This window comes from Branchiostoma lanceolatum, chromosome 3, assembly GCF_035083965.1.
Source record: "Branchiostoma lanceolatum isolate klBraLanc5 chromosome 3, klBraLanc5.hap2, whole genome shotgun sequence".
In the NCBI taxonomy this organism is placed as follows: domain Eukaryota; kingdom Metazoa; phylum Chordata; class Leptocardii; order Amphioxiformes; family Branchiostomatidae; genus Branchiostoma; species Branchiostoma lanceolatum.
The window spans coordinates 20,064,062-20,074,136 of record NC_089724.1 but is presented as its reverse complement, the minus strand read 5'-3'; positions in this window follow the sequence as shown (position 1 = coordinate 20,074,136).

The window sequence follows — 10,075 nt, the reverse complement described above, 5'->3', positions numbered from 1 at the left end:
AAGGAATGGGAATGAAAAAGGCAATACTCTCACAAACATGTGTGACTGCTGATCTTCCAAATATCGCAAGGGGACATTGTGAAACGATGGCCGTAGACATCTCTTGGCGTGTTTTTTTAGATATTCTGTACAAAAGTAACTTTGAAAATAACGGTTCTGGTGAGTTTTCTTAAAAGGAAGTTTGCTGTGGTCTGTTATGGTGATGTGGTGTTTGTGCATTCTTCTGGATTAAGTCCGTTATATATACATTTATTTGTAATTTCCAGTTAATGAAATTGCTCAGTACCTCTTTTTTATGTTACGCCATCATTACACTGTTAGACTACAAATCAAACCATCACGATACTTTACCTCCCAGGTATACAGAGTTAAATGTCCAAACTATTGATCAGTTCAACCTTTGTACATTAATCCAGGTTATCTGCCGGTATTACATTTCCATATCACCCTCTCCATTCCCCTTGGCGGTTAACACTGCCCCCCTCCCCACCACATCATCTGCCCACAGTGAAAGTGCACGGCAGGTGTCAAAGGTCTCCCCGTGGATGATCGATTTCTCGCGATATCACATCGCGATGACAACAACAATGGGGCAAATTTATCACGGGGCCACATTCAATCGACAACCTGGTCGGAAAAACCGCCGAGTAAGAGTTATTCCGGCCCGCGTTCATCATCGTCAATTGATCTGCCGTGCCCCAATACGTCAGACGGACTGACAAATCACCTAGAGGTCCGCTGAATTTGAATTTTTCCTCCCTGACCCTGGGCAAGGCGATGTTTATGGGTTTCCGAAAGTCAGCAGAGGTTCCATCCTTGAACCTCAGGGGTTAGGGATAATCTTGTATCTATCTGCTTTAGTGAAATTACGGTGTTTCCTCTGCGCTCCCGGGCGATCTATCACACATTTCTATCAAAAAAGTTAGGAAATAGGAAGCGGAACGCCACATGGGACCTACAATCAACGACATTGTGGTCGTGTTTTGCCCTCAGATATCTGGCCTCCGCCACATTATCCTAACGAAAAAAGGAAGGTCGGTGTCGGGCAACATGTAACCATTTTTACAAAGCTTTCATGTGAATCATACTTTATTACTTCCCATCTTCCCGAAAAAATAACAAATAGAGATTTCCTGTCTATGCATGACAAGTACTTCTAGTGAGTTTAGAAATAACGCTGTCAAGAATATGCAGCTCTTTAATCCATTTACGTTATCTTTCCTTGCGGTTCGAAATATGTCTCTTCCTTTATAACGTCGACTTTTTTTCAAAACTAACAAAGGCAACCGTGTCATTTTTAAAAAAGACTCAGAAGGAACTCCTAGGGCGGCATTACGTATCAAGATGCAGGCAATTATATGACATTAAATGTTCGTATTCTGTTCTATTCGTTACAATTCTTGCTTGTGCAATATCTACAAACAAGTGTGACCAGGCATTCAGAAAATCTATCTGGACAGAGAGGACGTTCTAATATTCAGTTGTATAATAAAAAAAATTGCAATGTACAGTTATCAATATAATAATGCGGGTTTAGAATCAGAAGGTCCTGAGAATTTCTGGTTTGGTACATTTGGCGCCATAAGGATTGCAATATCCCAGGTTGTTAACAGACGTGAAAAAAAAAACGGTTATGAAGAGGAGGCCAAACATGAAAGTCAGCCGGAGTAAGGTTAACACTGAACTGGTGAAGTTTAGCATGAAACATTTTCCAGTATTAGCCAATACAAACTTGCCGTAGAAGCTCCAATGTCCGTCCTCCTGATGGGCTCTGATTCACGATGCAATAATTATGTAATTCTCCAATGTGATTTATGAAGTACAAATGTATCATTTTTTTGTTGCAAGCAACATAGAAATCAATGACATTCTCTTAGTCTGAGATACATCCTGAGCTGAACAAATGTGCGTTAAATACAAATCTTTGCAAACATTCTAACGCAATATTCTTAATCCACTTCGAAATTTATGTTGAATGGAGTCCCAAAGAAACTCAGACTTATAAAGTGAACACGTCGTGCGTTTAGTTTCTTTGGAGAGAAGTTCCATTCCGCTCAATGATTAAATGAATGATGACTATAAAGTATGATACAAATTACACGTCAGTTGCTGTCCCTTCTGGACTATTGATCGTCGTAAAAGTAGCACTTTGTTCGTGATTATGTATTCATAACAGGTCTATCCTGGCTGTGCTGCCCTGCATACACGCTCCATCATATTTAACCTCACAACCTTCCGTCAGCTTACAACTGAGTCTGACAAACTACTCCAGACCCTCCGATCTGTCAGACACAATCTCCTCACAAACTTCAGAGTCCGTGGATATGGAGAAGTGCTAGGTGAGAGTAACACGGTTCAGGAAAGTGCACTGAAAGGTGGTAGCAGTTATTCTTTATTTTGTTGTGATCGTCAGTGACTTTTTGTGGATGTCACTGGATGCCTAAGTGTGTAGTACTCGGCTCTGTATTTCCTGCTCAGTGTCAATTGCACATTTTTGACATACCATGATATTAGATGAATAAGCGACTGCTACTCAATCCTGTGTGATATTTCAACACAGAAGCCGCCTCCATTATTTCCCTTCAATCGGTGTCACCAAACTTTTGAAGCGTACTAGCCCCAGCTGGAACCCTCAACAACACCGACTGAAACCCAATCTATAAGGCAAAACGCCATCATTTCATCCTCGTGATATATGGTTCGACCCCACCACGAAATGTCGCTGTTTTTCTCCACCAATCCATCTTCTTTTCTAATGCACAGGCATTTCTTAACGTTCTGGGCTGCAAGGAACATACGTCACATCAAGTGAAACGCAGTCTTGTCAGATTGTCACGTGATCGGTTCATTAGCATAAATTTGCATGAGAACAAATCGATTGTTTTGCTCTTCTAAAAGTTTCCTTTTCTTCAAAAGAGCCGACCCTCTTGTTGAGAGTTGGAGGTCCCAGCATCAGATTGAACGGACTCTCTTTGATACGGCCGAAACTGGAGAAGCGTTTCCTTTCAAGTTCTGCTCGTTTGCGGCTACAAACTAGCCGCCCATCCACGGAGCTGACAGACCCGGCCCGAAACAAAAAGTCGGGTAACAATTGCCGGTGATTGGTGGGATTAGTAGGAGGCTTGATCTCTTTAACCTTTCTGAACTTTCCCGACGACAAACGAGGTTGTTTTGTCCTAACCTGACAGCACTGAAAAGTGAAAACTGTGCGGATAACTCATCTGTGGTCTAGTCTTTGTCTCACATTCAGGACAGTATCACGACCGAACTTCTCTTGTTACTCCCCTTAGGTTCTTGGCATGACGAAAAGCGAAACTGTCGTCGGTATTTTCACCCTATGATTTAAAACTATACTTTCAGGAGGAGACAACTATAATCCATACGGCATACTGCCCGAGGCCAAAATGGAAACACTTTCTCTTATCCTACGTATTTTTATGGGTAGTGAAAAAGCTGTAGCTTATATCAGAAATACGACTTAAGTACATGGTACATAAATTATACGCTCAAAGAGAATCCATCAAGTGATTCTTCCTGTAAGCAATGCTCTTTTTAGTAAATCTAGAGGGTCAGAGTCTTACCAGTACCGTGTTGTTATTTATTTTATCAAAAAACGTCTCAAATAATGGATAAAAGGATGGATAAAATGTTGTGTGTCTCCAAACAAGTGAATCGTTTGAGTATCTACTTTGCTGCTTCTCCTCTGATAGAGAAAAATAGACAATCATGTTTAGATTCTAATGAGTTATGGAGGAGAAGTGAATTCAAAAGATATGAAAAGGCACACATAATTAGTTCAAGATTGCTCCAACGATTTCTTTGTGCCTTTGTCGGTGTTGTGTCGCTTCCCAGTAACTGACATGAAGTCTTAAACCATCTCTTTTATTACAAATGAATAAAGAGGACCAAATCGCTGTTGTCCTAATATAGCACACTAGGTCATTTTCACGCAGTCTACGATGACCATTGAATATTTTCTTATGTTTTGTATACGTATAACAAAAAATGGCACATTGTGCATTTGCCACACATGCACATAAAAGAGCTCTGTGACGGTTAAGTATGAGGTGTTAAATTCTGCAGTACTGGTTCACAGAAATTGTAAATTCATGGGTCGTCCCCTCGAACAAAGACCGCCGGGAGGTTTGGGAATATTGCCCATATGGTGAACCTGGGCACCATTTGGCGCGTGTCGTCTATCCGTGTGTCCTTCGGGTAATTTTTCTCACAGCGGGAATCTGACTTCCAAACGATTAAACAGATGATAAACTTTGATCAATCATCAACAACGACGATGACAACCTTTTTTTTCTTTCAGTAATTGCCTGAAATATTTCACTAAACATACTTACAATTACAAGTTATAAAGATAATTTGTTAATCAGTCAATTTCGTTTCAGGATAATTTTGCCCAAAGGGATTCCAGTGGAGTCTATCAAATAAGCGACAATCTGGGTAAAAAGCAAAATGGTACAAATTGAGGTAATCCCGGGTTGGGATTCATTCGCCCCTAGAACAAATAACCACACAGTGTTGCTTTGCTCAACATAAGTTTAGGTCCAAAGGCCGTGAGCTAAACTTTTGCAAAATATATCTTACCCCCCAAAAAGGTACTTAAACTAGTCATTAGAAAGATGTGCTTCCAGCCTTATGACTTACGTCTTACGCTGATTTGTAATGCACACATTAACATTCTACTTCAGACTTGATATCTTCAGTACTTTTGATACATAATCCCCTATATCTGTCTTGAATTTGTGTTATACTAGTATGGGTTTTCTTATTTTTTTCAAAAGCGTGGTTACAAAGGATAGAAAGCATGGCCAAACACGTTTGGCGTACATCTGTTTTTTCTACAGTATCCCATTTCAAAGATTATTTCACAAGCTTAAGGCGGGAACAACCTGTTATTAACTCAGCGCCTTGTGCGAACAGATGTCCAGGGTGGACTGTTCACGCTTCATCAAAACTTAAACTACTCCTGTTGGGGCGTCAGCTGGTTAAGAACGCATAGCCTCGAGCGGGTGGGGAGGGGGGCACCAGCGGTGGGCCGCCATGTTGAGCTACATTTGTATTTCCAAAACTTTGATACCGTCCAACGTCGTCCCCATCTTGTTCTAGCAGCTGTTCCTCATCGCCCAAATATGTTATTACATTGTAAAGATACAGATGTGGTAGGTAGTCCGTAGTACTGGATAGCTGTTGCACTGATGCTGTTGTAAATAGTAGCTCATACTAAGTTGACTTAAAATTGTGAACCTACAAATAGTTATTATTTTCCTACATGTACATGTACAAAGATGTATTATTACTAGACATGTTTTCAGTTTGTGCGCAAGCAAGTCTGATGATGTTGACATGATGTTGTATGTGGTCAAGGTCCTGGATTGAATACCATACACGTATCTCACCTCAACACCATCAATAGCCATCTATTCTATACTGCTGAAATGATACATTCTGGAATAACAAAACTCTAGTAATCCACCTTTTTACTTTTAACCATTATCTGAAAAATATCTCACAAAGATTTGACCGAGTCAGTCGCCTTCAGACTTGCTCATATGTAAACCTTGCCCAATGTTCAGAGTCCAAACAGTCGTCTATTCTTTGCACTGGTCAATCCGCCATCTTGGAGAACCAGCTAAAAAGGTACGAAACTTTGTGTACTTTGACCTTTACTAAGGTCAGAGCAGTGAAAAGTAGCACAGAATCTTAAGTCTCTTTACGAACTTAAGAGCTGTCGGGGTGAGCCTTGAAGTCCGAGCGGGGCAAGCTTAAGACCAGGGACCCGTATTACGCGCCGACATTACGGCACTTTCATGTACTGGCGGGGCTCTTATTTTTTAATTACACGGTCTTGCACCCCCAGTTTTGTCTATTGTTGTCTTCTTCACCTGAACCGATCAATTTAGCAGGCGGAAAATTTTGATATGTGTTTCCAAGCCGGGGACAATGGTAGCGGCTACTTTGAACAGCAGGGCTCGCTGTTGCCTTACCTTCGCCTCCCCCTGCATGTAAACTGTAAATGGCAGGCAGCTGCATTTGTCATCGCCTACATAACGCACCCCCCGTAATCGCCCGTGGAATAACAAGTGTTCCTCTTCTTGGAGCTTAACAACGATCCGAGAAAGCCAACTCAACAAAAGGGCAGCGGTGGAGGTCCGCTCATTCGTCATGTCGCTGTCGGCAGTGCTTTATCTTAGGCTTCATGCGAAATGAGGGCTCGTCAGCATGTAGGTGAACCAAACACTAATACATCGTGCCCCGAAAATCGGCATTCTGAATGCTTCAAATCGATAACCTGCGTTATGAGACTACAACTTTAATGAGTTTTGCGCCAGGTTTGTAATTTTGTGATGTCCTTCCTTATTTCGTTTTGAAAAAATTAAGACCGCTCAATAAAACAGCGAGGAAAACTGTTTAATTTTGAGGATATAGAGCGAAGAATCCCGTGTCTAGGGGTCCAGGCGCCAGAATATCTATCTTTCCATCTAACGAACTCGTAAAAATAATCGATTTTTGACCGGCGCAACGACCCGTTCCCTCGATTTATAAAATCGCATTCCCTGCCGTGATTAAAACACAAAATAACGAGGAGAAGCAGTCGAAAACAGACTTCTAACACGCTCCGAATACCAAACCCTATCATTTACCAGAATTGGCTGTTTCCCGCTACCACTGGTGAGGGAATTCCCCAGCTAGCGCCGCCGCGCCATGATTACATAGCGCAGTGTTATGTTTATGATACCCTATAAAATCTGGATAATACCTAGGTCTTATCCAATCATTATATGAATTATGGAGCGAGTTAGCATCGTGTATTGATTCTACAAACATTTGCCGGCGAACAAATGTGGAGTGGTCTCCATTAGACACCTTTGGGACAACACGAATAACTCGTTTAGCGAGTCAAACGCGGCGATCACATCCACAGTCGATAGGCTAAATATCATTCACAAGCCTTTATAGACGTCCGGGTGGGTTTATGATCTTAATGCGACGATTTTCGTGATTTTTACCGTCTCTTTTCGTTGTTGTTTTCGATGTGCAAATGCAATAAAGATAGAACTGAGCCTTATTCGACTGGGAAACTGTCTGGGAAGAGATGACTTCAGAAATACCGGAGCACATTTTGATAATGTTGTTGTTTGGTGAAAACAGAATGTCCAGTTCCGACTCTTTCTTCTGCTAAACCCGACATGTCACCAACGAAGTCACCATACATTGGCGCGAGGAATATTTCTCTGGATTATACCGATCTCTAAACCGGGCACTCTGCCACTGTTTGTGTTTATAGTCTTTGGATAGTTTCCCAAGATGCTGACGTTAAGGCCGTTTCATGTACAAAAAAACGATATTTCCAATGCAAACCAGGCCCCTCAAACCTGCCATGTTTACTTCACTATCATCTTGTTGTGAAATGTATGTTTCATCTATCTATTTTCTGGAGTAATGTTGTCGCATGATGCTCGTAAGTCTCGTAATTTTCATCATTTCTTGAGGTACAAAAGAGGGATACCGTTGTGTTTCCCTTACATACATGTCGGCGGTTTGTGCACGAAGCCGTGCCGGGCAGATCAGACACCACCGCCGCACGGATCCATCACTTTCCGCGTCATCTCTGGAACATCCACAACAACCCCGGCCACAAAGAACAGCAACGTTCCAGAAAATCCATTGTTATGCTTCTTGCAAGAAACATAAAATTAAGAGTCAACAAAAAGACCGCACTGTATACACCGTTTCATCTCCGGGAGATGGATGATACAGCATTAACACCAGTAGGAGACATCGGTGCCGTTCGCCTGCACTGGTGACACGTTTCGGTTGCCATCGTTTTCCTCATCTGTGCTGTAACATCTGCAAGAACCAAACCACATTGGACTATACTGCTGTATTTTAAACCGAATGATTTCATAACGTTTGGAGGGAACTTTCACTGGGAGAATGGCGACGGTGTGTGATAAAAATTGTAATGAATCTTGCAGGTCTATGGCGGCACGCGGGATCGGGAATGTCGCTTCTTAAAGCGGACATGTAGACTTGGAAATATGATATTTTGCATGCTCACAACAACGAGACAGCTTGAGTTTTTATTCTGGAATTTATAGTTGAGTTTATGAAACTATTCTTGGTGTCAGGAGATTAAGATTCGTTGCAAAATTCATTATCAATCGTGCAACAAGAAGTAATCTGATCAGACATGTACGATTGCAAAAATAGTCATCGAAATTAAGCACACCCTAACCGTAAAATAACAAGGGTTTTGAAAGTAAACGGAAAAAAATCATCAGATAACAAGTTATTTTAGCCGGCATGGATTTTCCATTTATACGCTTTCTACGAATGTATAATCATAGAAAGCATACTTACCCCGTAGTCTCCATGCATCTGAAAGGCGATGTGCGATTCCAAAGCTTTTCTGTTACCTGGTATCTGAAATATTCTGATACACAATATCATAATCATGATTTAACAAAACAATCTTAACAATTAACAACTTCGATATTCGTTGCACACTTCTAACGCTCGGTCAGTGGAGTCAATTGCTCCTGTCTAGTTTCTACATTTCACATTTACATTTAGACACACTTGCATATGTTGGCATTTGCCGAACCGTTCACTTAACGGGTGCACAGTTTCTTGTCACGTTCGACTCGTGCATACATTGGCAGCAAACCACAAGTCCGCCACATTCCAGAAAATCTTTCTGGCCATTGTTTTTGTGAATTTCCGATACTTCGTATCACGATGTTTATGGTAAACCTAGTGAACAGTACCCTCCGTTTTCGAAAACTGCCTATCAAGACCGCGGTAACGACACAGTTTCAAAATGTTCCCCAAAACAAAACAAACGATCACAGAAAAAAACAGTTAAATCTAAACATTTTTGACTAACTTCACGGTTTCTCCATGAACAGTTGCCAGGCACTGACGGATTACAAAAAATGCCTCCTGACGTCAACAAGAATCCAGGCGTTTGAACCCGAAGTCGTGTTTCCAAATTGGAACAATGCGTCGCTAAAACACAATCAGAGCTCGCCATGGGAAAGTCGTGCGTGTCAAAAGGTGACTTGAAACTACGGTTAAGATGGATGCACGGAGAACAGGAGGGGTCGAACTGCTCTACAACCTCCGACCTCGACAGGAATTAACTACAGTAATAACAGCACCGGCCCAGCCTTATCGTCTCTAATTCTGTCTGTCCGGTTTTCCACTCTTCCGAGGTTACTCCACTCATAAGTGGTTTGTACACAGTAGATTGAAAAATATTTGTACCAATTAAAACATTCTACAATAGACACATTTTAGTGATGTTGCGCATTGCAGTATTATCATCGCGCAAATGATTTTTTCGTTTCCAAATGTGAAGATTTGGTTTTAACCTTGCATTACAGTGATTATTGACACATGCTGTTGACGATTCGATATTGTTCGGGTTAGGATGGATTACGGAAATATGAGAACATATGGCTCGCTATACCTTTTGTTTCATGATGACTGTAGAGTATCTATTTCCTTGTCTTAGTTCAAAACAAATCTGGAAACCGTGAAAATAAACTGGATTTCGTACGGACATGACACACACTAGCATCACCATCAAACAATATTCAGGTAATGCAAAAATACGGGTAGAATATGATATAATATCGAGTTATACCACGATAAAGTAGTTAAGGCCTCAGCATTGATGAGATGAAAACAAAGGATCTCTATGCGTTGGTACGGGGCCGTATGTTGTTTCAATCTGGCGGATTTGTGTCATGATTTTATATATAATTTGCCCAGTTCCATAAAGATTATATCTACCATACTTCACATCGACATTAGTGCCACGACCATGGTTACTGGTGTTAGCATTGATACAGACAGCTTTTATCAGTCTCATTTAGACTGAAATCACTTCTATTCTCTGCTAACGGAACAGACAATGTGTTATCATCTACTGCCGCTTGGGGAGGAACACCGCGTCTGCTTCCCACCGTGATCACAATACAATGAACTGCGCCGTGTTTCCTTTGTTTACATTTCCTCATGCTGATAGGGGGTATTATGAAGTGGATGTAATAAA